The sequence below is a fragment of the Callithrix jacchus genome, chromosome 16, assembly GCF_049354715.1.
Source record: "Callithrix jacchus isolate 240 chromosome 16, calJac240_pri, whole genome shotgun sequence".
NCBI lineage: Eukaryota > Metazoa > Chordata > Mammalia > Primates > Cebidae > Callithrix > Callithrix jacchus.
The window spans coordinates 13,527,936-13,554,926 of record NC_133517.1 but is presented as its reverse complement, the minus strand read 5'-3'; the positions used below and the strand labels follow the sequence as shown (position 1 = coordinate 13,554,926).

The 26,991-nt window shown below is 38.5% G+C and overlaps 1 protein-coding gene and 1 pseudogene across 1 annotated transcript in view; one reads left to right on the top strand and one right to left on the bottom strand.

Annotated features, from left to right (window-relative positions):
- The window catches only part of LOC108590206 (uncharacterized), a 139,103-nt gene that overhangs the window by 14,247 nt on the left and 97,865 nt on the right, over positions 1-26,991 (bottom strand). The window lies entirely within an intron of this gene.
- LOC118148723 (small nucleolar RNA U13) lies at positions 24,607-24,697 on the top strand (annotated as a pseudogene).

Genomic DNA, 26,991 nt, shown 5'->3' with positions numbered 1-26,991 from the left:
ACAAACATCAAGTTGAAATGATTTAGGCTATAAAATATGTAGAAAAGCTTTCCCAAATAAAAAAGAAAACCTCCAAAGCCTAAAATTCTGTGAACACCCACAAAAGGGGTCCTATACCATAGGCTCCAGAAGGTCTGGGAAAAACAAAAAGCCGTAAAGCCATGCACAGCACTCCACAGCACTGTCTCTTGCCTGCATGGAAGCTGTGTGGATTATGTGTCTCAAGGATTACAGCTTTCTTCATAACTCAAGGCACAAAGATAAAAGCAAGCAGTGATTAGTATAAATTTTGGCATAGCCCCGACAGAACATCAGTTGTTCTCCCAAACTAATTTCTCCAATACCAGCCTTGCACTCTGCCTTTAAGTTTTTTTTTTTTTACTTTTTTATTGGATTTCAGGTTTTGGGGTACATGAGCAGAGCGTGTAAGACCGCTGCATAGGTACGCACATGGCAGTGTGCTCTGCTTTGCTTCTCCCCTTCACCCACATTTGGCATTTCTCCCCAGGCTATCCCTCCCCACCTCCCCCTCCCACTGACCCTCCCCTCTTCCCCCCAATAGACCCCAGTGTGTAGTACTCCCCTTTCTGTGTCCATGTGTTCTCATTTTTCATCAACCGCCTATAGTGAGAATATGCGGTGTTTCATTTTCTGTTCTTGTGTCAGTTTGCTGAGGATGATGTTCTCCAGATTCATCCATGTCCCTACAAACAACACAAACTCATCATTTCTGATTGCTGCATAATATTCCATGGTGTACATGTGCCACATTTTCCCAATCCAGTCTATCATCGATGGGCATTTTGGTTGATTCCAGGTCTTTGCTATTATAAACAGTGCTGCAATGAACATTTGTGTACACGTGTCCTTATAGTAGAACGATTTATAGTCCTTTGGATATATACCCAGTAATGGGATTGCTGGGTCAAATGGAATTGCTATTTCTAAGGCCTTGAGGGATCGCCACACTGTCTTCCACAATGGTTGAACTAATTTACACTCCCACCAACAGTGTAAAACTGTTCCTTTTTCTCCACATCCTCTCCAGCATCTGTTGTCTCCAGATTTTTTAAAGATCGCCATTCTAACTGGCGTGAGATGGTATCTCAGTGTGGTTTTGATTTGCATCTCTCTGACGACCAGTGATGATGAGCATTTTTTCATATGATAGTTGGCCTCATATATGCCTTCTTTCGTAAAGTATCTGTTCATATCCTTTGCCCACTTTTGAATGGGCTTGTTTTTTTCCTGTAAATCTGTTTTAGTTCTTTGTAAATTCTGGATATCAGCCCTTTGTCAAATGGGTAAACTGCAAAAATTTTTTCCCATTCTGTTGGTTGCCGATTCACTCTAGTGACTGTTTCTTTTGCTGTGCAGAAGCTGTGGAGTTTCATTAGGTCCCATTTGTCTATTTTGGCTTTTGTTGCCAATGCTTTTGGTGTTTTGGTCATGAAGTCCTTGCCTACTCCTCTGTCCTGGATAGTTCTGCCTAGATTTCCTTCTAGGGTTTTTATCGTGCCAGGTCTTATGTTTAAGTCTTTAATCCATCTGGAGTTAATTTTAGTGTAAGGTGTCAGGAAGGGGTCCAGTTTCTGCTTTCTGCACATGGCTAGCCAGTTTTCCCAACACCATTTGTTAAAAAGGGAATCCTTTCCCCATTGCTGGTTTTTGTCAGGTTTATCAAAGATTGTATAGTTGTAGATATGTTGTGTTGCCTCTGGTATCTCTGTTTTGTTCCATTGGTCTATATCTCTGTTTTGGTACCAGTACCATGCTGTTTTGATTACTGTAGCCTTGTAGTATAGTTTGAAATCCGGTAGTGTGATGCCCCCCGCTGTGTTCTTTTTGCTTAGAATTGACTTGGCTATGCGGGCTCTCTTTTGGTTCCATATGAAGTTCATGGTGGTTTTTTCCAGTTCTGTGAAGAAAGTCAATGGTAGCTTGATGGGGATAGCGTTGATTCTATAAATTACTTTGGGCAGTATAGCCATTTTCACGATATTAATTCTTCCTAACCATGAACATGGAATGTTTCTCCATCTGTTTGTGTCCTCTCTGATTTCGTTGAGCAGTGGTTTGTAGTTCTCCTTGAAGAGGTCCCTTACATTCCTTGTGAGTTGTATTCCAAGGTATTTTATTCTTTTTGTAGCAACTGTGAATGGCAGTTCGTTCTTGATTTGGCTTTCTTTAAGTCTGTTATTGGTGTAGACGAATGCTTGTGATTTTTGCACATTGATTTTATATCCTGAGACTTTGCTGAAGCTGCTTATCAGTTTCAGGAGTTTTTGGGCTGAGGCGATGGGGTCTTCTAGGTATACTATCATGTCGTCTGCAAATAGAGACAATTTGGCTTCCACCTTTCCTATTTGAATACCCTTTATTTCTTTGTCTTGCCTGATTGCTCTGGCTAGAACTTCCAGTACTGTATTGAATAGGAGTGGTAAAAGAGGGCATCCTTGTCTAGTGCCAGATTTCAAAGGGAATGCTTCCAGTTTTTGCCCATTCAGTATGATATTGGCTGTTGGTTTGTCATAAATAGCTTTTATTACTTTGAGATACGTTCCATCGATACCGAGATTATTGAGGGTTTTTAGCATGAAGGGCTGTTGAATTTTGGCAAATGCCTTCTCTACATCAATTGCGATAATCATGTGGTTTTTGTTTTTGGTTCTGTTTATGTGGTGAATTATGTTGATAGACTTGTGTATGTTGAACCAGCCTTGCATCCCCGGGATGAATCCTACTTGATCATGATGAATAAGTTTTTTGATTTGCTGTTGCAATCGGCTTGCCAATATTTTATTGAAGATTTTTGCATCTATGTTCATCATGGATATTGGCCTGAAGTTTTCTTTTCTTGTTGGGTCTCTGCTGGGTTTTGGTATCAGAATGATGTTTGTCTCATAAAATGATTTGGGAAGGATTCCTTCTTTTTGGATTATTTGGAATAGTTTCAGAAGGAATGGTACCAGCTCCTCTTTGTGTGTCTGGTAGAATTCGGCTGTGAATCCATCTGGACCTGGGCTTTTTTTGAGTGGTAGGCTCTTAATTGCTGCCTCGACTTCTGACCTTGTTATTGGTCTATTCATACTTTCAGCTTCCTCCTGGTTTAGGCTTGGGAGGAAGCAGGAGTCCAGGAATTTATCCATTTCTTCCAGGTTTACTAGTTTATGTGCATAGAGTTGTTTGTAATATTCTCTGATGATGGTTTGAATTTCTGTGGAGTCTGTGGTGATTTCCCCTTTATCATTTTTTATTGCATCTATTTGGTTGTTCTCTCTTTTCTTTGTAATCAATCTGGCTAGTGGTCTGTCTATTTTGTTGATCTTTTCCAAAAACCAGCTCTTGGGTTTATTGATTTTTTGAAGGGTTTTTCATGTCTCAATCTCCTTCAGTTCAGCTCTGATCTTAGTTATTTCTTGTCTTCTGCTGGGTTTTGAGTTTGTTTGATCTTGCTACTCTAGCTCTTTCAATTTTGACGATAGGGTGTCAATTTTGGATCTCTCCATTCTCCTCATATGGGCACTTATTGCTATATACTTTCCTCCAGAGACTGCTTTAAATGTGTCCCAGAGGTTCTGGCATGTTGTGTCTTCATTCTCATTGGTTTCGAAGAACTTCTTTAGTTCTGTCTTCATTTCATTGTTTACCCAGTCAACATTCAAGAGCCAGTTGTTCAGTTTCCATGAAGCTGTGCGGTTCTGGGTTGGTTTCTGTATTCTGAGTTCTAACTTGATTGCACTATGGTCTGAGAGGCTCTTTGTTATGATTTCAGTTGTTTTGCATTTGTTGAGCAGTGCTTTACTTCCAATTATGTGGTCAATTTTAGAGTAGGTGTGATGTGGTGCTGAAAAGAATGTGTATTCTGTGGATTTGGGGTGGAGAGTTCTGTAAATGTCTATCAGGTTTGCTTGCTCCAGGTCTGAGTTCAAGCCCTGGATATCCTTGTTGATTTTCTGTCTGGTTGATCTGTCTAATATTGACATTGGAGTGTTAAAGTCTCCCACTATTATTGTGTGGGAGTCTAAGTCTCTTTGTAAGTCTTTAAGAACTTGCCTTATGTATCTGGGTGCTCCTGCATTGGGTCCATATATGTTCAGGATCGTTAGCTCTTCTTGTTGTATCAATCCTTTTACCATTATGTAATGGCCTTCTTTGTCTCTTTTGATCTTTGTTGCTTTAAAGTCTATTTTATCAAAGATGAGAATTTCAACTCCTGCTTTTTTTTGCTCTCCATTTGCTTGGTAAATCTTCCTCCATCCCTTTATTTTGAGCCTTTGTGTATCCTTGCATGTGAGATGGGTTTCCTGGATACAGCACACTGATGGGTTTTGGATTTTTATCCAATTTGCCAGTCTGTGTCTTTTGATTGGTGCATTTAGTCCATTTACATTTAGGGTTAATATTGTTATGTGTGAATTTGATACTGCCATTTTGATGCTAAGTGGCTGTTTTGCCTGTTAGTTGTTGTAGATTCTTCATTATGTTGATGCTCTTTAGCATTTAGTGTGATTTTGGAATGGCTGGTACTGGTTGTTCCTTTCTATGTGTAGTGCCTCTTTTAGGAGCTCTTGTAAAGCAGACCTGGTGGTGACAAAATCTCTGAGTACTTGCTTGTTCGCAACGGATTTTATTTTTCCTTCACTTCTGAAGCTCAGCTTGGCTGGATTTGAAATTCTGGGTTGAAAGTTCTTTTCTTTAAGAATGTTGAATATTGGCCCCCACTCTCTTCTGGCTTGTAGTGTTTCTGCCGAGAGATCTGCTGTGAGTCTGATGGGCTTCCCTTTGTGGGTGACCCGACCTTTCTCTCTGGCTGCCTTTAGTATTTTCTCCTTTATTTCAACCTTGTTGAATCTGACGATTATGTGCCTTGGGGTTGCTCTTCTTGTGGAATATCTTTGTGGTATTCTCTGTATTTCCTGTATTTGAGTGTTGGCCTGTCTTGCTAGGTGGGGGAAATTTTCCTGGATGATGTCCTGAAGAGTATTTTCCAGCTTGGATTCATTCTCTTCATCCCCTTCTGGTACACCTATCAAAGGTAGGTTAGGTCTTTTCACATAGTCCCACATTTCTTGGAGACTTTGTTTATTCCTTTTTGCGCTTTTTTCTCTAATCTTGGTTTCTCGTTTTATTTCATTGAGTTGGTCTTCCACTTCAGATATTCTTTCTTCTGCTTGGTCAATTTGGCTATTGAAACTTGTGCATGCTTCGCGAAGCTCTCGTATTGTGTTTTTCAGCTCCTTTAATTCATTCATATTCGTCTCTAAGTTATCCATTCTTGTTATCATTTTCTCATATGTTTTTTCAATTTCCTTAGTTTCTTTGCATTGATTTAATACATGTTCTTTTAGCTCACAAAAGTTTCTCATTATCCATCTTCTGAAGTCTAATTCCGTCATTTCGTCACAGTCATTCTCCGTTCAGCTTTGTTCCCTTGCTGGTGAGGAGTTTTGGTCCTTTCTAGGAGGCGAGGTGTTCTGGTTTCGGGTGTTTTCCTCCTTTTTTCGCTGGTTTCTTCCCATCTTTGTGGGTTTATCCGCTTGTCGTCTGCGTAGTTGCTGACTTTTCGATTGGGTCTCTGAGTGGACACCCAGATTGTAGATGATGAAGTATTTCTGTTACTTGGTTTTCCTTCTACCAGTCTAGCCCCTTCGCTGTACGATTGCTGAGGTCCACTCCAGACCCTGCTTGTCTGGGGTGCACCTCTAGCAGCTGTGGCCCAGTGAGGGATGCTACCAGTTTCTTTTTCTGCTATCTTTGTCCCAGGATGATGCCTGCCAAATGTCAGTCTTTTGGATATAGAGGGGTCAGGGAGCTGCTTGAGGAGACAGTCTATACTTTATAGGAGCTCAATTGCTGAGCTGTGATCTCTGTTGTTCATTCAGGGCTGTTAGGCTGCTATGTTTGATTCTGCTGCAACAGAGCTCATTAAATAACCCCTTTTTTCTCAAATGCTCTGTGTTGGGGGGTTCGGGCTTTATTTTTGGATGTTCGTTGAGGTGTCCTGCCCAGCTAGGAGGCAGACTAGCCACTGTTTGCCTGCCGAGGCTCCACCCTGCTGTTGTGAGGCTCGCCCTGTTGGGGCAGGCTCTGCTGTTCTGCTGAGGTCTCCGCCACGCCCTGAGGCAGAGTCTCTCTGTTGTAGTGGGTTGCCTCGGCAACGGTAGGCTGCATCAGCAGTGGGCGTGTATCTCAGTAGGGACAGGTTGCCTCGGCAATGGCTGGCTGCCTCAGCAGTGGGCGTGTATCTCAGTTGGGGCAGGTTGCCTCGGTAATGCTGGACGCCCCTCCCCCACAGAGCGTCTCAGACCGACTGCACGGGGATTGTTTGAAATCGTGGTTTTGTTTGTCCCACTGGGCTAGCCCAAACGCTCTGTCCCTGCAATCCCCTGGGCGGGCCCACTGTCTAAGTCTCGTTCAGTCTCAAGTTCAGCCCTCTCAAGTCTCAGGTTGCCGGTTCAACAGGGCACCCGGACAAGCGTGCCCTGTGGGGAGCGATGGGTAGGGCCGGCCGCCACCACCCCGGCTGCCGGCTTCGCCAGGCAGAGGTACTGCCAGGCATCCAGCGTCTCCTTTATACTTGGGAATTTCCCCATTCTGTGGGCAACAAAGATCAGTCTGGAAATGCAGCTCTGACTCACCTCTCCGTGGACTCAAAGAGAGCTCCAATCCTGGGTTGTTCTCACAGCACCATCTTGAGTCCTCAGCCTTTACCTTTTTAACAATGACTCACAAAACAACAGAAAGTAATAAATAATAGAATTTACTACAAAAAAGTATATTCTCAACACATGATGACTCAAGTCAAATGAACTTCCTTCTATAAATCTTGTCATTCATTAGTTTGCTGTGATGTATCTACAAAACATTCTGCCTAACATAACACAATATCTTCTAATACTTAAATATTCTAAAAATCCACCATTAAATGAGAGAACTAATTTCTCCACCCATTTCACAAAATTCAGGCAAGACCTAGTTAGGATGCCTCTGATTAAAACAAATCAAAACTATCCCTGAGATATTGTGTGTTTGTGTGTATACATATGTGTATATGTATGTGTATACCTATGTGTATATATATGTGTGTCTATGTGTGTATATATTGTGCATGTACATACAGACACACACACATATGCACACATACACTCTCAACTTTCCCCTTTGGTAACATGAACAATGTACAATAAAATTTTCAAATCATTATGTACAATTTACAATACTATAAGAATGTTAACCTATGATTAAAATTACTTCTAAATTTAATCCTTATGGAATAACTGGCACCTTCAATGTAGAAAATTCACTCAAATTTTTGAACACATTTTTTCCACAGAAATATTATAAATCAGTAATAGGCTCCAAGGCATGCCAGCAGAAGAAACTTATTTGATCTACTGTACAGAATAGGTCAGTCTCTCTCCCTCTCTTCCCCCCATATACATATATGTACACACACACTGAGAACATAACGTTGGCCTGGAGTACTATTAATCAGAGGGCTTTGAGGAAGCAGAAAAAGCTAAATGAGTATAAATGGAAACAAAAGACAGCTTAAAACACAGAATTAAAATACACTTTCAAAACTATGATCCACCTTCTATTTATTGCCAACACTATCAGTTCAGCAACAGCCCTCAGGTGAAAATGCTTACAAGAAGCTAGAGGCACAGCTGGGAAGAAAAAATAAAAATAAATTAAAAAAAAAAAGAAGAAAATGCTGACAAGGACTGCTAGATACCTTTAAGGGCTCTCTAAATTGAGAGTAGAATTCATTACAGGTACTTATCTTAAAGAAGGAAAAAACATTTTTGAGGACTCCTGGAGGAAACATTTTCCTTTGCTACAGGTCAATTTCTTGGAACATGAGAGCTAGATCTCAACTTTGGAAGCTAAAGGTCTTATTTCTCAAACAGTACTTTGGTGCTTTATTTCACCTTAAGGTGGTGCCCCCTTCTCCTAGTGTCACCACTCAGGTGATAGGTTTGGCCATCTTTGCAGTGCAGCATAATATTTGGACGGCCTCATTCTGTATAAGTCTTTGTTATTGCAACAATCCAAGTTCAGCAGTAGAGAGAGAATCTGACCTGCACCACAAGCATCAAATTGTTTTCTACTCAATGACTATGCTGGTGATACTCTTTATAATTTCCTGTCCTGAGCTTCGCTGCTTGTTCTCATTGGTAAAATGCCTATGGTAAACATAGTAGTCACCTTAAGATTTCTCAGATTTCAGACATGATACATGAAAAGGGTTGACTGGGTTAGTTGGCACACAGTAAGCACTCAACTATTAAGTATTACTAGTAAGGTGAAAAAAAATTATTTTTTTAAAAAGAGGAGTTTTTTTTTTTTAATTAACTACAGACAGCTTGTGACTAAGCACATATCACTCATAATACAATTGACCGTATTAACTGGAACTTCCAATGATTTCAAGCTACAGTATTTGATTCCTAAGTCAATGTCAGGCAGAGGCTAAGTAACTATAGACTTCTCATTTTCTATAGAATCATGGCAATGGCCCAAATTAAGCTAATTCTGAGTGATAATTCTGCAAAGAGAGAATCAGAGGTTAAAATTAAAGAGAGTAATGTCTTAAAAGTCTATTATAATCCAGATTTCATCATTTCAGAGTTGAGGAAACTTAAGGTCATATATCTAGTCAGTATCCTAACTGACACCAAGACTCAAAGTTGTTTCTGGGAAATTTATCCACTGGCTGATTCTCCAAGGAATGGAATCAGGTAGAATGAAACCCCATGGGCTATGCATCATAATCTTTTAAGCTATTGAATAAGCACTTTGAAAATAAAACAATGCTGTATCACAAAACATCAGTTTGTCTTTAGATGTCACCTTTTACTGATCTTAAATTTCAAGTCACACTAAAGGCAGGTTTATTTTTAGCAGAAAAGAGTACAGGTTTAACAAAGGTTGAAAAACACCTCTTCAATTGTTCAACTAATCTTTGCTGAATTATCTACTTTCTGAAAGGTACTATACTGAACACTAGAAATACAAGAGTAAATAGATAGTCTACCCTCAGAATTTCCAGACTAGAGAGAAAAACATATATAGGCAACTTCAATATTGCATGACAAACACTAAAAAAGAGACTAAAACACAAAAACTTCCAAACTGAATTACCAACGGGGTGATTAACAGATGACTAACCCTGAGTAATGTTCTATGTTCACAATGACTAGCTTTTGTGCAACATGCATTCTGTAGTTTTATGGATTTTATTCCTCACAGTTATCATCAATTTTGTTTCACAAATGAAGCTAAGATGGGCTAAATAACATGTGAAAAGTCATATAGCCACTAGACCAATACACCCACACTGTAATACAGGTCTGTCTGACTTCACAGTTTAAGCTCTATTTCATTCAATACTATTATCAAGAATATTTAAATAAAAAAAGAATATATTAATTCTCACTTAAAAGAAACTTGGATATGATAGTCTCTTTTTTTAAATCAAAGACCAAATAGAAGCAGGTAAAAATAGTAATACAAGCATAACTCATTTTATCACACTGTTTTGCAGATACCGAGTTTTTTCCAACGTGAAGGTTTATGGCAACTCTGCATTGTGTCAGACAGACTCTTAGCACAATTTTTCCAATTGTATCTGTTCATTTCATGTTTCTGAGTCACATTTAGGTAATTCTCATGATATTTCCAATTTTTACTATTATGTCTGTTGTAGTCTGTGGTCAGCAATCTTTGATGTATGACTAATTATTTAGGTGTACCACAAACCGTGTCCACGTAAGATAGCAAACTTAATTGATAAATGTTGTGTGTGTTCCGACTGCTCTGACCAGCCAATTCCCTAACTCTCTCCCTATTTTGGTGTCTCCCCATTCCCCGAGACACAGCAATCACTAAAATTAGGTCAATTAATAACCCTACAATCGCCCCTACTGTTCAAGTGAAAGGAAGAGTTGGAGGTCTCACATTAAATCAAAAGCTAGAAATCATTAAGTCTGGTGAGGAAGGCATGCCAAAAGCAGAAAAAGGCTGAAAGCTAAGGCTCTTGTACCTCTAGTCATGCTGTGAATGCAAAAGAAAAAGTTATTGGAGAAAATTGAAAGTGCTATTCCACTGAACACACAAAAGATAAGAAAGCAAAACAGCCTTACCACTAAAATAAAGTTTAACCATCTGGATAGAAGCTCAAAACAGCCACAACATTCCCTTAAGCTAAAGCCTACACCAGATCAAGACCCTAACTCTCTTCAGTTCTATAAAGACTGAGAGAAGTGAAACTGCAGAAGAAAATTTTGAAGCTAACACATGCTGTTCATGACGTTTATGGAAAAAATGCAAGGTGAAGCAGCAAGTGCTGAGGTGGAAGCTGCAGCAAGTTATCCAGAAGACCTAACTACGATCACAGATGAAGGTGACTACACCAAACAACAGATTTGCAATGTAGGTCAAACAGCCTCCTATTGGAAGAGGCCATTTCAGACATTTCCTAGCTAGCGAAGAGAAGTCAATGCATGGCTTCAAAGCTTCGACAGACAGACAGACATTCTTGAGAGAGGCTATCTTAATTTTTGCACATCATGAAAGGTAGGTGTACAGTTTCGTTCTTCTGCAGATGGCTGGCCAGTTATCCCAGAACCATTTATTGAATAGGGAGTCCTTTACCCCACTGCTTTTTAATTTTGTTGAAGACAGCTGTAGATGTGTAGCTTTATTTCTGGGCTCTCTGTTTCACTGGTCTATTTGTTTTTGTACCAATGTCATGTTGCTTTGCTTACTGTATCCTTATAATACAGTCTGAAGTCCAGTAATGTTATGCCTCTGACTGTTCATTTTGCTTAGGATTGCTTTAGCTACTCAGGTTCTTTTTTGGTTCCACATACATTTTAGTATAGTTCCCTACCCCCAATTCTCTGAAAAATGACATTGGTAGTTTGACAGGAATAGTGTTTAATTTGTAGATTGCTTTGTGTAGCATTGCCATTTGAGTAATAGTGACTCTTCCAATCCATGAGCTGGAGGTTTCCCTTTGTATCATCTGTGATTTATTTTAGCAGTGTTTTATAGTTCTCCTTGTAGAGCTCTTTCACCTCCTCCATTAAATATATTCATAGGTATGTTGTCTGTGTGGCTATTGTAAATGGCATTAGGTACTTGATTTGGCTCTCAGCTTGAACATTATTGATATACAGAAATGCTGATTTTTTTTTTTTTTTTTGAGATGTGGAGTCTTGCTCTGTAGTTTAGACTAGAGTGCAGTGGGGTGATCTTGGCTCACTGCAGCCTCTGCCTCCCAGGTTCAAGCAACTCTTCTGCCTCAGCCTCCCGAGTAGCTGGGACTAAAGGTGTGCGCCACCATGCCCGGCTAATTTTTGTATTTTTAGTACAGATGGGCTTTCACTATATTGACCAGGCTTGTCTTGAACTCCTGACCTCATGATCCACCTGCTTCAGCCTCCCAAAGTGCTGGGATTACAAGTGTGCGCCACCATGCCCGGCCTTCTGTTGATTTTTATACACTGATTTTATATCTTAAAATCTTGCTAAAACCATTTAACAATTTTAATAGCCTTTTGGCAGAGTCTTTAGGTTCCCTAAGTATACAATCATATCAATAGCAAAGAACAACAGTTGGACTTCTTTTCCTATTTGGATGGCTTTTCTTTCTCTTAGCCAGTTGCTATGGCTATCACTTCCAATACCATGTTGAATAGTAGTGGTGAGAGTGACATCTTTGTCTTGTTCTTATTCTCAAGGGGAATCCTTCCAGTTTCTGCCCATTCAATATAGTGTTGGTTGCGGATTTGCCATAGATGGTTCTTAGTATTTTGAGGTATGTTCCTTTGACACCTTGTTTCTTTAGTGATTTTATTGTGATGGAATCTTCTATTTCATTGAAAGCTTTTGACACATCTACTGAAATGATCACATTCTGTTTTTAATTCTAGTTATGTGAATCATATTTACTGATTTACATAAGTCAAGCCATCCTTGCGTCTGAGGAATAGAGCCTACTTGATCATGATGAATTAAATTTTTGATGTGCTGTTGAAATTTGGTTTGCTAGTATTTTGTTGAGGACTTTTGTGTCTGTTTATCAGAAATACTGGCCTGTAGTTCTCTTTCTTCACTGTCTTTGCCAGGTTTTGGTATCAGAGTGATGCTGGCCTTATAGAATGAGTTAGGGACAGGTTCCTCCTCCTTAATTTTTTTTTTAAGTAGTGTCAGCAGGATATTGGTACCAGTTTTTCTTTACACCTAGGGTAGAATTCGGCTGAGAATCCATCTGGTCCAGTTATGTTTTGTTGTTTGGCAGAATTTTCATTACAGATTCAATTTTGGAACTCAGTAATGCTCTGTTCAGCTTCTTCCTAATTCAATCTTGGAAGACTGTATTTCCAGGAATTTATCCATTTCTTCTAGATATTCTAGTTTGTGTGCATAGAGGTATTCACAATAGTCACAGAGGATCTCTATATTTCTATGGAATTGGTTGAAATGTCACCTCTGTTGTTTCTAATTGTGCTTATGTGGATTTTATTTTTAAAAATTTTTTTGTTAATATGGCTAGCAATCTATGGATCCACTTTACCCTTTCAAAGAACAAACTTTTGGTTGTATTGAGTCTTTGCCAGGATTTGGGGGTTTTTAACTTCATTCCACTCAGCTGTGATTCTACTTTTCTTCTGCTAGCTTTGGGGTTAGTGTGTTCTTGTTTTTCTAGTTCCTCTAGGTGTGATGTTAGAACATTAATTTCAGATCTAACTTTTTCAGGGAGGTGTTTAGTGCTATGTACTTTACTCTTAACACAGTTTTTGCTGTACCCCAGAGATGTTGACATGTTATATTGCTGTTGTCATGTATTTCACATAATTTTTATATTTCTGCCATGATTTCCCTGTTTGTCTGGAAGTCATTCAGAAATAATGTGTTTAATTTCCATGTAAATGTGTGGTTTTCAGAGATATTGATATTGGTATCTATTTTTATTCCACTATGGACCAAGAGAATGGCTGGTATGATTTTTGGTTTTCTGAATTTATTGCAACTTGCTTTATTGGTTGAGCATTCAGTCTATCTGGGAGTATATTCCTTGTGCAGATGAGAAAACTGTATATTCTGTGGGTGATAAGTGGGGCATTCTGTACATGTCCATTAAGTCCAGCTAGCTGAGTATAAGTCTGGCATTTCTTTGTTAGTTTTCTGCCTCAATCTGTCTAAGGCTTTCACTGGGTGTTCAGTCCCCCACTACTACTGTGTGGCTAAGCCTTTCTGTAAGTCTGGAAGTACTTACAGCAAGTTTTATGAATCTGGGTACTCCAAAGTTACCTCTGGATGTATTTAAGATACTTAAGTCTCCTGTATCATTATGTGATGCCCTTCTCTGTCCTTTTTTATTGTTGCTGATTTACAATCCATTTTATCTTACCTAAGAATAGTGATCCCCGGGCTGTTTTTTGTTTTCTGATTATGTGGTAGATCCTTCTCTAGCCATTTACTTTGAGCCTATGGGTGTCATGTGTGAGATGGGTCTTATTTAGTGTGACTTGTCACTCTGTGCCTTGGAAGTGAGGTATTTAGGCCATTTACATTCAAAGTTAATATTGATACATGAGATTTTGATCCTATCATGAAGTTGTTAGCTGGCTGATTTGAATTGTGTGGCTGCTTTATAGAGTCTGCAGGCTATGTGCTTATGTGTATTTTGGTGGTAGAAGGTATTGTTATTTTGTTTCTATGTTTAGAACTCTCAAAGTTCTATGTTTAGAACTTTGTGTTTTATGTTTAGAACTTTGTTTTCTATGTTTAGAACTCTTGCAAAGCTGCTCTAGTGGTAATGATTTCTCTTTCTCCTTCACTTATGAAGTTTAGACTTGTAGGATAGGAAATACCTGGCTGGAATTTCTTTTCTTTAAGAATGCTGAAAATAGGTCCCTAATCTGCCCTGGCTTCTAAATTTTCTGCTGAGAAGTTTACTATCAGCCTGCTGGGGTTCCCTTTATAGGTGACTTGCCCTTTTTCTCAAGCTGCCTTTATGATTTTTTTCCTTAGCATTGATTGCTGTGGGAAAGTCTGGTGATAAGATGCCTTGCTGATGTTCATTTTGTGTAGCATCTTCCATGTGTCTCTGGATTTCCTGTATTACCTCTAGCATGATTAAGGAAATTTCCTTGAATTATTCCCTTGAGTATACTCTCCAGCTTTTTCTCCTCTCTTGCAGGAATGCCAATAATTCATACGTTTGCTCACTTCATATAATCCCATATTTCTGGAAGACTTTGTTAACTTATTACAATTTCTTTTCATTTTTGTCTTATTGGGTTAGTTAAAAAAAAATTGGTCTTCAAGTTGTGAAACTCTTCCTTCTGCTTGGTCCAGTCTATTGAGAAATATTTCATTTATATTTTGAAATTCATTGAGTGAGGCTTTCAATTTCAGAAGCTCTAATATCATTTAAGATGTTTATCTCTTCTGTCATTTCCTGGATAGCTTTAGAAGTCTGTGTTGATTTTCAACTTTGTGCTAATCTCATGGAGCTTACCAAGCTTCTTTGCAGCCCATGTTTGGAACTCTTTATCTGTTATTTGTGAGTTTCAGTTTTGGTTATTTAAAAACTTTGTTTCACGTGTCTCTCCTTTTGCTTCCAATTAGCTCTTAATTAACAAACATTTACTGAGCATCTACTTTGGGCAAACATGGGAAATTTAAACATGCATGAGTCCCAGTCCTAGCTCATGATGACTTTAAAATATAACAGAAAACACAAGCATATACATTAGAAACTCAACCCAACATTACACTTCCTTTTTAAAGGTTATACAGAAAGTCCTTTAGGACACCATAAAGGGTTGGCCATGGTGGCTCAAACTTTTAATCCCAACACTTTGGGAGGCTGAAGTGGGCAGATTACATGAGGTCAGGAGTTCGAGACCAGTCTGGCCAAAATGGAGAAATCCTATCTCTACTAATAATACAAAAATTAGCTGGGCATGGTGGCACGTGCCTGTAATCTCAGCAACTTGGGAGGCTGAGGCATGAGAATCCCTTGAACCTGGGAGGTGGAAATTGCAGTGAGCCAAGATCACACCCCTGCACTCCAGCCTGGGCAACAGTAAAACCGTGTCTCACAAAGGAAAGCCTGAAAGGGTGCATGGCGAGCAAACTGGGTCAGAGCAGCAGGTTCCACTCCAGCTGATCTCCACAACCACTGAAGGAGCTGCTTTCCCTCCCACTTTCAATTTCTGTTTATTTTTACACTACAAAACAAAGTGTAATTACTTAGAAGCATTCTAGGACAACATATATGTAGAGTTTTACAAAATTTTTGCAATCACCTCTTTTTAACATTGTCACCTTTCAGATAAAGAAAATGAGAACAGGCCTCGTTCCAGATACCGAATCAAAATTTTGGGGGGAATAGGCCCAAAAGTCTATATTAAAAAATAAAGCACAGGTTCTCATAATCCTCAACATGTGAGAACCACTGTGTTGGACAATAATGGAAAGGGCATTCTAAGGAAGGAAGCACTTGGACATGAAAGTGCAAATGAGCACAGTTGGAAGGGATGTTGGAAAATGAGTCTGGAAGGTGGATGGTTCAGAAGTGAGGGGCTTTGTATGCTACACTAAGGCATTTGAGTCCATAATGACAAAACCATTGAAGATTTTTAAATGAAGAAAGTAATGTGACTGACCCTCTGCTTCCACAAAGGAAGGAACAGGACACTGAGTGTGTAGAAGCAGCAGGTCAGGAGGCTGCCACTCCATTCCTCTTGAGAAAAGGCAGCAAACTACATCGCCATGTATGTACCTGTGCAACAATCCTGCATGTTTTACACATGTACCCCAGAACGTAAAGTGCAATAAAATGTTTTTTAAAAAAGAAGAAGGCCTAGAGCTGTTAGCGGATGGAAGAGAGGACCAATTCAAAGAGTACTTGGGACTGGACCTGTCAGGACTGGCCACCAGATGAGGGGGGATTAAGAAATGGGAACGTTCATGGATGATGGCAACACTAATCAAGATTGGGAAATGCAGGGAGAAAAAGCAGTGTCGGGGGAGGAATGAATGCCACCATGGCTATGCTTAGCTTGAGTACACCCAGGGACATGTGTACACACTCCACATGCATTTTGGGAAGACTGATCTGGAGCCATCAAGACAGATGTGAATCCGGAAGTAATGAGCACAGCTGAAGGAAAGCTATGGAAAGACAAGATGTCAGGCAAAATCCTAAAGACCTGTAAAGGACACATCCAAGGCCAAGTACTAAGAGCAACAGAGGATCAACCTTCTAAGAAGTGTAACAATGGGTAGACCTGGGGGGTGGGAGGTCAAGAAGCAGCAGTCACTGTCTAATGTCATAGAAAAGTCCAAACCCAGTCATCTGATTTGGCAACTGCAACTTTATTGATGATCTTAGTGACAGTCAAGAGGCAGAAAGCCACATTTTATAGATCAGGAAACTAGGTCTCAGTGCATAAGTGACCTGTCTAAAGTCATGAAGCTTAAGTAATACATTTATGTAGTAACTGCCAGATAACTGTACAGGAGATACGAAGATGTGGTTCTGAAAGAACAAGGGAGAAAGTCACAGACACAAAGCTGGAGTTCAATTTATTAAATGCTAGCTAAGGCAAAGATGTAGGAGCAACCCAGAGAAAGAAGCAGCCAATTTCCCTGACAGGAAGTGGATTGGTGGTTGCTTTGGGAAGGGAGGGCCTCCCAAAAGCATACCTGGGGCCTTATAACTGAGCTATGAAGAATAAGGACAGCCAGACCATGGCAGTGGCTCTAGTAAGAGAGAGTAGCATCAATCATATCAAAAAAAAAAAAAAAATTCTGTAGGAAATTCAGATGGAGAAGTCAAAACTGTTACATCACCAGAAAAGATGAAAAGATATAAACACCCAGACATTCCAATAACTCTTCTGAAAGGTCTTCACCATGAAACTTTCCCAAACAAAAGTATCTTATAATCATCCTTTTATGTGTGGGGAAGGCCTGAGGAGGCAAATGCCCGTAGCAGAGAGAAACAGTGAGAGAGAACACAGGAGAGTGTACCTCCAAAAACTGAAAGGGAAGTTTTTTGCCCTGAAGACTTAACATGAAGGTATGGTTTATATATGTGTGTGCGTGTGTGTGTATATATATAAATTTATAATAAAAAAATGTTATTACATTTCACAAAATCTAAGTTATCCTCAATGCTCATGTGAGATCAGTGCTATCTCCACTTTAAAAGGAAACAGCAAGTCTGGCAGATTTGTGACCTCAACCTCTGGGCTCTCCATCTTACACATTTTTCCTTTTAGCTCCAAAGTTGAACCTGATCTTACCATTTTCTTATTTTCACTAAGGGTGCTTACACTTTCAAGTGTGGCTGAGAAAATGTAAAACTCTTACTCACAAATTCACATGCTATCTCTACAATATATGCACAACAAAAGCTTGTAAATTTCCTCTACATCAGAATTAAGCATTCTATGAGAAGCCAAAAATTAACGTAATTTAAACTAAAAAAGCTTTAAGTTTCAAGATAGCTCAAAGTGATTACAATCTTTAACAAATCAATAAAAGCAGCCAAAAAAAAAAATCAATTGTTATATCCACATCTCTACTGATGGAATATAAAATATGTTCTAATGTTATCTTTTTAATAATATAAATGGATTTTGGATAACATACTTACATTTTTAACTACTCCCTCCCAAGGTGAATGGTGAATGTCCAGTCTTTGTGAGGCCCTGCTTTGATGGGAAGGAAGTGGGGAGGCATGAACCTGATGCCAAAGATCAAACTGCATATCAAAGTTCAAAATGCATAACACATTATACACTCTGATCATTGAGCAATTTTCTAAACCGATCTGCACTGTTCAATATAATAGCCGCTAGCCATATGGGGCCATGAACACTTGTATGTGACTATTACAAATACAGGTGTTTTAAGTGCTAAATACACAACAGACTTGGAAAAAATAGTATAGACAGACAGAGCAACCTTCAGTTTCAAGGGCCCTGTGCTGGAGTCTATCTAAGTCTAGCTATGTAATAATCACTCAGACAGCTAGTTAGAAATAGATTCTTGGATACTAACTCGAAAACTTTTTATTCTCCAAGTTTGAAATGGGACTTTGAATTCTTTGTAAATTTCCCAGGCAAAACTCTGTGTAGCTATGTTTAGAAAACAAGTATCCTTATCAATAAAGCTCTTGGCCACAAACCAACCTCAAAGTCAACTAGAGAGGAAAGAGCCCAAAGGAAAGAACCACTTTTAAAATCTTTAAAATACAAATTAAACAGAAATAAGACACTATTATACACCCACCAGATTGCAAAAATTTTTAAGTCTTACAATACCAAGACAGACTATGATGTACAGCAATGAGATTTCTCACACATGGCCAAACACTACTTTAGAGAAAACCTCAGTATTTTCTCACAGGATTGAAAATAGTCCTATCCATGACCAACCACTCCAATATCCACATGTCTAACATAGGGTAGGAGATACATTTCCAAGAATATTCAACACAATGTTGTTCATTATAGCCAAATTAGAAAGAAAAATTAACAGCAAAATGGCTAAATATAAAGTGGTATATCCACACAATGACAAACTACACAGAAAAATGAAGAAACTATAACTTCTTACAAAAATATGAACTGAATTCAACACATAATGTTGTGCAGAAGAAACCATACATCTCTTGAATCAATTCAGAAGAATAGATTACAACATATAAACCTATTTCACAGAAGTTCCATAAAGCAAGTAATAAACCATTTGTCTAGGAATACCTACAACATTGATACAGTTATGAAGAACATGAAAGTGATTACCACTGAAGTCACTACAATATTGCCTATGAAAGAAGAGAACAGGTTACAATAGTGACCTGTTTAACAAACAGAATTTTTGTGGGCTGGTAATATTCTACCTTTGCCCAAGGTGGTTACACAAATAACGGCTTTCTAGTTTTTTGTTAAATCTTATGTATTAGTTATAGTAACACTAGGTACTATAATAAATGGACTAAAAAAATATTTAATGGCTGTAATGAAAATAGAGGTTTACATAACTGTCCAAAACAGATACCCCTCTCAAAGAGCTTCACTTAAATAAATGGAAAAGCACACCATTCTTGGATAGGAAGACTTAGAATCATAAAGATGTTAATTTCTCCTTATTTTAATCATTAAGTCCATGCAATAAAAATGTCAAGAGGCTTTTTCAAAACAAAAAATTTAAAAATTAACAGAGAACTATAAACATGTGAGATAGCCAATAATTTGTAATGAGGGTGGATTGATTGCCCTTTCAGACACTAGAACAAATTTTTTTAAAAGCTAGAATGATGAGCAGATAAACAGATCAATAAAATGTAACTGGAATTCCCAAGATAAATCCAAACACACAGTGGATATTCAGAATATGATAAACATAATATCTGAAATGTTTTAAGCATAACACAAAAAATTTGAAAGCAATTCTTAAAATTAGATATAATCCCATTTTTATATATAATCCCATTTTAGATATAATCCCATTTTTACATAAAAAATTCCATCATGGCAAAACACAGTAAGCAAAGTCAAAGGACAAACAACAAACTTAAAATCAACAGTATAAGTAATAATGCCAAGAGCTAATTTCCTTAATGTATCTAAAGCTCCTACATATCAATAATAAAACAGTAACCATATAATAGAAAAATAGGTAGCATATAGGAACAGTGAGCTCTCAGAAAAAGTATTACAAATAATTCATTCACATGAAAACATGCCCAAACTATAATAAGAGAAATACAAGTTAAAAATCAGAATAAAATCATTTTCACTTATCAGATAAACTCTAGTAGCACTCTACTGTTGAGTACATAAGGAAATAGACACACTAAAACCTTGTTGATGGAAGTATATACCGATAAAATTTTAATGGAGAACAATTTGGAAATGTGGGAGATGATGTATTTACATTTATGTATTAGGTACTTCAGCACTGATATAATAGGAAAAGTGGTGGGGACTACTAAAGCATGCTACTTACAGTCGATGGAGGGAATGCTCTACAGCCATCACGAAGAATGAGGCAGTCCCGTAAGTACTAAGATGAAATGATCTTTTAGATACACATAGCAGATCGTTTTCCTTGTTGGCTTCACTACTGGTAGAGTCATCTTTGGTAAGGTAATGCAGAACAACTAATTCAAGAATATGAACTCCCATAAATATTGAAGAGTTGAAAGCTACCAACTGGGGAAAGAGCTTTATATAAAGCAGTGTAAAAATCTACAAATTGCCTAGAAATCATAACAGCCTTCAGAAAATTCTAACTAAAAACATCCCAAACTGAATTTTTACTGCACTTGCACGCTACCATGTCTCATCATCCTACCAGATCTGCCTCCTTTCCTCCTAGATCTCCTGTTTCACTTAATGCTGTCACTTCCACCCAGGCCCTCAAGCTAGAAACAAGAACCTTCACTCATACTTTCTGGGTTCCCAAAATTTTTTAAATAATTTCTCTAAGTGCTTATATTCAATTCTCACTGGACTATATAAGGTTGACTCTCCCTTTAGATTGTGAGCTTCTTAAGGCTTGAGAACAACTTTATTCATCTATGCATTCCTACCAATCCCTGAGTGGAAGACCTGGCTCCATTTGTGCTTTTCATTCACCGAAAGAAAAAATGGGAGAGGAGAATCATGCCTCAAGAATTTGCTTAAAGTCAACAAGAACAGACTAATAAAACAGTTCAGATTTACCTTCCACCTTTCCTCTTACTATTAATTGCTACAATTCGAAACTCTAACTACAAATGTAAAATAAATACAAGAAGCATAAAGACATCTTATTCAACATTATATAAGTACAAAGAATGAACACAAACATGGTTGTCCCTGCACTCACAAAACGTACAGGCCAGTAAAAGGACAATTAAATGAAGAAAACAAATGATACATCACTAAGTCTTATACAACATAGAGAGCAAGCATCATGAGAACACAAAGTAAAGAGATTTATTTGACATTACGCTCTCAGGCCTATTTCTTGTCTCCTGAGTTGTACAAACAATGGCACATTCTAATCCCACATAAAACAAACACACTCGGCTTAGCCAGTGTGTTTCGTTTACGTGGCAGAGAAGCCCTGTTCTGCCAGGACAGGCCTATAGACATCAGACACAACAGCCTCTCTTCCTCCTCAGACAACCCCAGATAACAGCACAGAGAGCCCAGACATCCTTAAACTCCATGGTAAACTCATGATGTTAAAAACAGCCAGAGAGTGATTAACTCACAAATCCCCAAAAGGGTGTTCTCAGATCATCCACAGGAACCAAAAAGCAGAGAACTTTGCCAAATGCACAGAAACAGAAGCAGAAAGCAAGTGATTTAATCAAGGTACCGGAGATTAAAGGTAAGCATCTACTTACCATGTGAATGAGTGTTTGTCTCATTTGGACCTCTGTCTTAACCAACTATACAAAATTCCTATAAACTGAGAAAAAATTTATTATACTCCCTTGTGAAATCACAGGTACTAGATTAACTGAATCCTTAACTGCTAAACTATGAAACACAACTAAAGGCTAAACTATGAAGCTTCACTTTTATTTCAGGCAACCTCCTGACATAAACACAATCCAGATAAAAAATAAAGCTCAACAACATACACACATCCGCAAAAAATCACACAGAACACAGGCACATAGAAAGGGTGGGCCTGCTTCCTATCCACAGCACTGTCAAGCTTGCTCTCATAAATGAAAGCCAGGAAGCTCATCCCTGAACAGGAGGAAGGGGATGAATACAAGAACAAGGAAGCCCTTCTATGAAGAGAGTTTGGAGTGTGTCTCTGTGTGTATATGTACTCACATTTTTAGTTTCCTAGGTTTGTCAAAAGAAAATAAATCTTGGGGCCCCTAAATCACCAAGCTAAAGGGAAAAGCTGAGCTGGGAACTGCTTAAGGACAACCTGCCTCTCACTGAGATAGATGCAGAGCTGATTGCCTCCTTTAGAAAGGCTAATGGAAAACTCAAAGAATGCAAGCATTCCTCTCTCTCACCTATCTGTTACCCAGAAGCTCCTTCCCAGCTTCAAGTTGTCCTGCTTTTCCAGATACAACCATTGTACTTCTTATATATGTTAACTGATGTCTCACGTCTCCCTAAAATGTATACAACTAAGCTGTGTCCTGACTACCCTGGGCACATGTCATCAGGACTTCCTGAGGCTGTCTCAGTAGCATACATCCTCAAACTTGGCAAAATAAGCTTTCTAAATTAACTGAGACCTGTCTCAAATTTTCGGGATTACAAATAATACCAGCAAATCAGAAGACCTGCTGACGGAAAAAAGAAGGTAGTCTAATTTCATTACGACTGCAAAAATGAATCTGGTATATCCATACAATAGGATAGTACTTAGCAAATAAAAGGAAACAAACTACTGACAGAAAAAACACCATGGATGAATCTCAAAATAATTATGCTGAATGAAAAAAGCCAGAAATAAAAAGAAGAGTACCTACTGTATGATTCTATTTATATAATATATAAATTAGAAAATGAAAACTAATCTACAGTCACAAAAAGCTTATCAGTGGTTGCCTGTGGATCAGAGGCAGAAGAGAGACAGTACTGAAGGGTACAAGGAAACTGTTGGGATGACAAGTACGCCTATTATCTCCAGTGGTGACAGCTCTATGGGTGAAAACATCTAACTTTACACTTCTAATATGTGCAGGTTGGGTGTCACTTGACTCCTCAATAAAGCTGTTTAAAATTTCTTGATAAAAATAAGTTTACACTGACCACCATTCAGGTTTTTTTTTTTTTTTTTTTTTGAGACGGAGTTTCGCTCTTGTTACCCAGGCTGGAGTGCAATGGCGTGATCTCGGCTCACCACAACCTCCGCCTCCTGGGTTCAGGCAATTCTCCTGCCTCAGCCTCCTGAGTAGCTGGGATTACAGGCACGCTCCACCATGCCCAGCTAATTTTTTGTATTTTTAGTAGAGACGGGGTTTCACCATGTTGACCGGGATGGTCTCGATCTCTCGACCTCGTGATCCACCCGTCTTGGCCTCCCAAAGTGCTGGGATTACAGGCTTGAGCCACCGCGCCCGGCCTCACCATTCGGGTTTAAATGAAACCTTACAAAATGAAGGAGATTATTTTCACTTTCAGAAGGATATTTGACCACAGTTACATATCATGCTTTGTGAACAAGCAATTTCAGAATAAATACAGATGTCAAATACTTAAATGTCTGAATTTCTTCCCATTCATCCTTTTCATGATTTAAAAGGAGCTAAAGCATTTTACCAAAAATTCCCATCATTTCAAGTTTCTTACAGAGACACTCTGAAATTCAATAAACATTTAGCTTTTTGGAAAAGACGGGACCTTAAACACCATCCTGTCCAACTTTCTCAATTTGAGGAAGTAAACTTAGCCCCTCCCCTTATAGGGAGTTCATCCAGTCTCATGGCTTTGAAGTCAGCTCTATGTTGCTGACACCTACCTTTGTCATTTTAATCTTGACCTTCCCACTGAACTACAGACATTTATTCCACTGCCCACTAAGCCACCTCACTTGACTATCTCATCAGTATCTAAAACCAATTGCGACCAAAAGGTATCTTCTGATTCCCCTCACCACCAACTTCTCTTCCAATTTCCCCCATCTCAGTAATTGAACCATCACACATTCAGCTGCTCAACTAAAACCTAGGAATCAACTCTAGACTACTCATCTCCTGCCTTCCACACAGAATCCATACTTAAGTTCTTAGCTCTGTCTGCAAAGTAGATTGCCAAAGCTGGCCCAGGCTCCATCTACACAGCTACTATGGCTTCTTACCCAGACAACAGCTCTGAAAGGTCCCCATTTCTTCTTTTGCCTCTACCAGTCATTACACAGTAGCCACAGTCATGAGGCCAACAATCCCCAGACCTAGAATACTCCACAGATTTGCTGCCATCATTAAAGTGACATCTTAACTCCTTATTCTGCCCTAAAAGATCAAGGCCCTTTCCCCCTCTCCAGCCTCATCTACCACTATTTCTTCTCTGGATACATTCCAACATTTCAGACTGACTGTCTCCAAAACACTAAACTCATTTCCACCCCAAAGCCAACACTTTCCCACCTGGAATGCACACAGATACTTCACTATTTCTATCTCAACTCAAATAACATCTTCAAAAGCTTCCCAGACCTCACAATCTATAGAAGCATCCCCTGGTGAGAAGCTGGTGGTGAGGGGAATCAGGAGCCCTTTGGCCACAATAAGTTTAGAAATTTATTAGGTGTTCAAGTTAATATTTAATTCACTTGTCATAGACCCCATTTTATTGATGTTACAGAACTTATCACTATCTAAAATGATCTTGTAAAGTTCTTTACTTATTTATTATATATGCTAATAAAATTCATTCACTCATTTATTCATTCATTCATTCCTGCTATGCCTATCAGAAGCATTACCCCAAATAAGAACTGTGATATTTTCTTATTTCACTTGCAAGCATTCATTTCCAGGTGCCTGGTACTACTGGTTAAAAAGTACCCATGTGTATTTTTTTTAAGTCTATTTTGATTCTTTTGTGACTCCTAAGTGTGATTGGGTTTCCACACTCAAACCTGAGTGTGAACCTTTTTACAACATCAGCACATTACCAGTCTGACATTTAAAAATAAAGGTCAATTTCAACTGTCCTATTTACTTTACAAGTCTTCAAATTATGCTTCTAAAAAAACTGAAAAATACAACTACTGGCCTGCCTCATTATCATGAGATTTCTATTTGATATAATACCAACTTATCTATTTACATGAATGTTGTTGATTTTGAGACTACATGGCCTGTCACTATAATAGCACACTTTTCAATAAGGATAAGGTCATATAAAAAGTATTTACAAAATGATTAAATTGGGATCTCTAATATCTTACCTTTGGAATACTTAGCAAATAGTCACTTACATAATATACTATCTAAATGCACCAATTTAAACATTTTTAATTCCTTTATTTTCTTTTTTAGAATTTCAAAGCTTTCAGACGCTGCTACCAAAAAAAAAATAACAATAGATTTTTTTACCTGGTTGTTACACATTATAAATGATCTCACAGTAAATCATTAATCACTGGGATGTATATTTTATAAGGACAGATATTTATCCAGTTTGTTCATTGTATCCCCCCAGCACCTATTCCTGGCCATTATCAGCCTAAAAACGTATGTGTTGTTAAATACCTGCAAGCTCCTGTTTTATCTTATGGAAATCACCATATTACTTCCACATTTAGAGCATACTGCTGATATGTGCAATCTCTTCTTGCTATTGCTTGATGCCATGAAAATATTAAGCATGATCTTAACAGCAATTCTAAATCACAAGTTCTTGACTTTGAAGTTACACAGTGATATGTGGCAAATGTGTGGCAAGAGATCAACATAGATTTTTGCATAAGGTGTGATCCACATAGATTCTCTTACGTTGTGCTGAGGAGGCAAGACTGAATATGGAGTCTGGATACACAGACCGCTCTAGGGCTAGGGAGAAAGCCACTGATGGAAGACCGTCTGTCTGTGCATGAGCGTATCAATTTTATACTCTAAAAATAAATAAAGAACTAAAGGACAGGGAAGGCAAAATGAAAGAATCATGAATTCTCTCAGTATTACTAACTTTAAAGTATATTTTCTAAATAATAAAGGATCAATTTCTGTACAACGATTTAAAGTTATAAGTGGTACTGCTCAAACTAGATGTACTTTATGTAACTACCAAATATCTTTCTAAGATACAGAGCCAAATAATATCAAACCCTCAGTCTCCCTATACTGCTCACCACAACAGGAGGAGTCAGGACAGTGGCAGTCCTCAGTGGTCTGAATAAGGAGAAGCAGAAAGAGGCACTGAGGGCCAGCATTCTGCCTCGAGAAAGCAGCTGGAGGCTACACAGTACACAGTTCGTTCAGAGGCCTCCCACTTCTGACTGGTTTCCCGCTAAGAAGAAAAAAAAAGGTAAGGCTCAAAAATATACCCACATGGTTCCTTACGGCGGGGGAAGGGAAATTAAAATGTTGTGTTTTCATATGCCAGGTACTGTATTGAGACACTGCCATGAGTTATTTCATTTAATGTGGACAGTGGCCTGTCTGTAAGAAAACCAAACGTAGGGCTCCCATTTTACAGAAGTGGCAACTAAGGTTTGGGGAAGTTAAATTGTGTTTCCCAAGGTCACTTAGGTAAGTCTGGGACTCACATTTGAATCTAAGTCTATCTGAGTTCATTTAACCACTAAGCAATGTGTGCTCTTTCCAATGTTTCATGTCTTTTTATTAAACAAAAAAGGCCCAGGATTAAAATGTCTAATTCTTCTTCTCAATAGCTTTAAAACATGCAAATCAAATTCTAAATTTTCTACTGTCAACTGGCTATATCAGCTGGGACTCAGGTCAGATACAGACAGGTCACTGAGGCTGACTGAAAATCACCTACATTTTACTCTATTTTTATTCGCAATGCTGTCAGGAAAAAAAAAATTTGATTAAAATTTTTCTTATCATTCTACTCCAAGTACCATAGGCTCTTTATTCTATCAGAGATAGAGATGAGATTCTTACTCCGAAAAACACAATGGAATTATTTAAAGATAAAATGTGCAACCTCCAAATAGAATCTTGAGTCCTGCCCTAATCCCTGAACTTTAGATTCACATCTTCAATGTTCTTCACATTTCTACTTCAAAGTCTAGACAGCATCTGAAACTTAACACAGTCAACAGGAGTATCTTTTCATATCCACCCCTTTTCATATTCCAACAGCCATTTCTGTTCCAGGCTGGTGTAAAAGGCTGTCACACTTACCTCCCACTGAGCTGTTAACACTTAAACTGTCCATGGGCAGGAAGCTAAAAGAGCACTGATTGTAACACTCCTTCTGGGGCCTCAGGGCCTGCACAGAGTTTTGC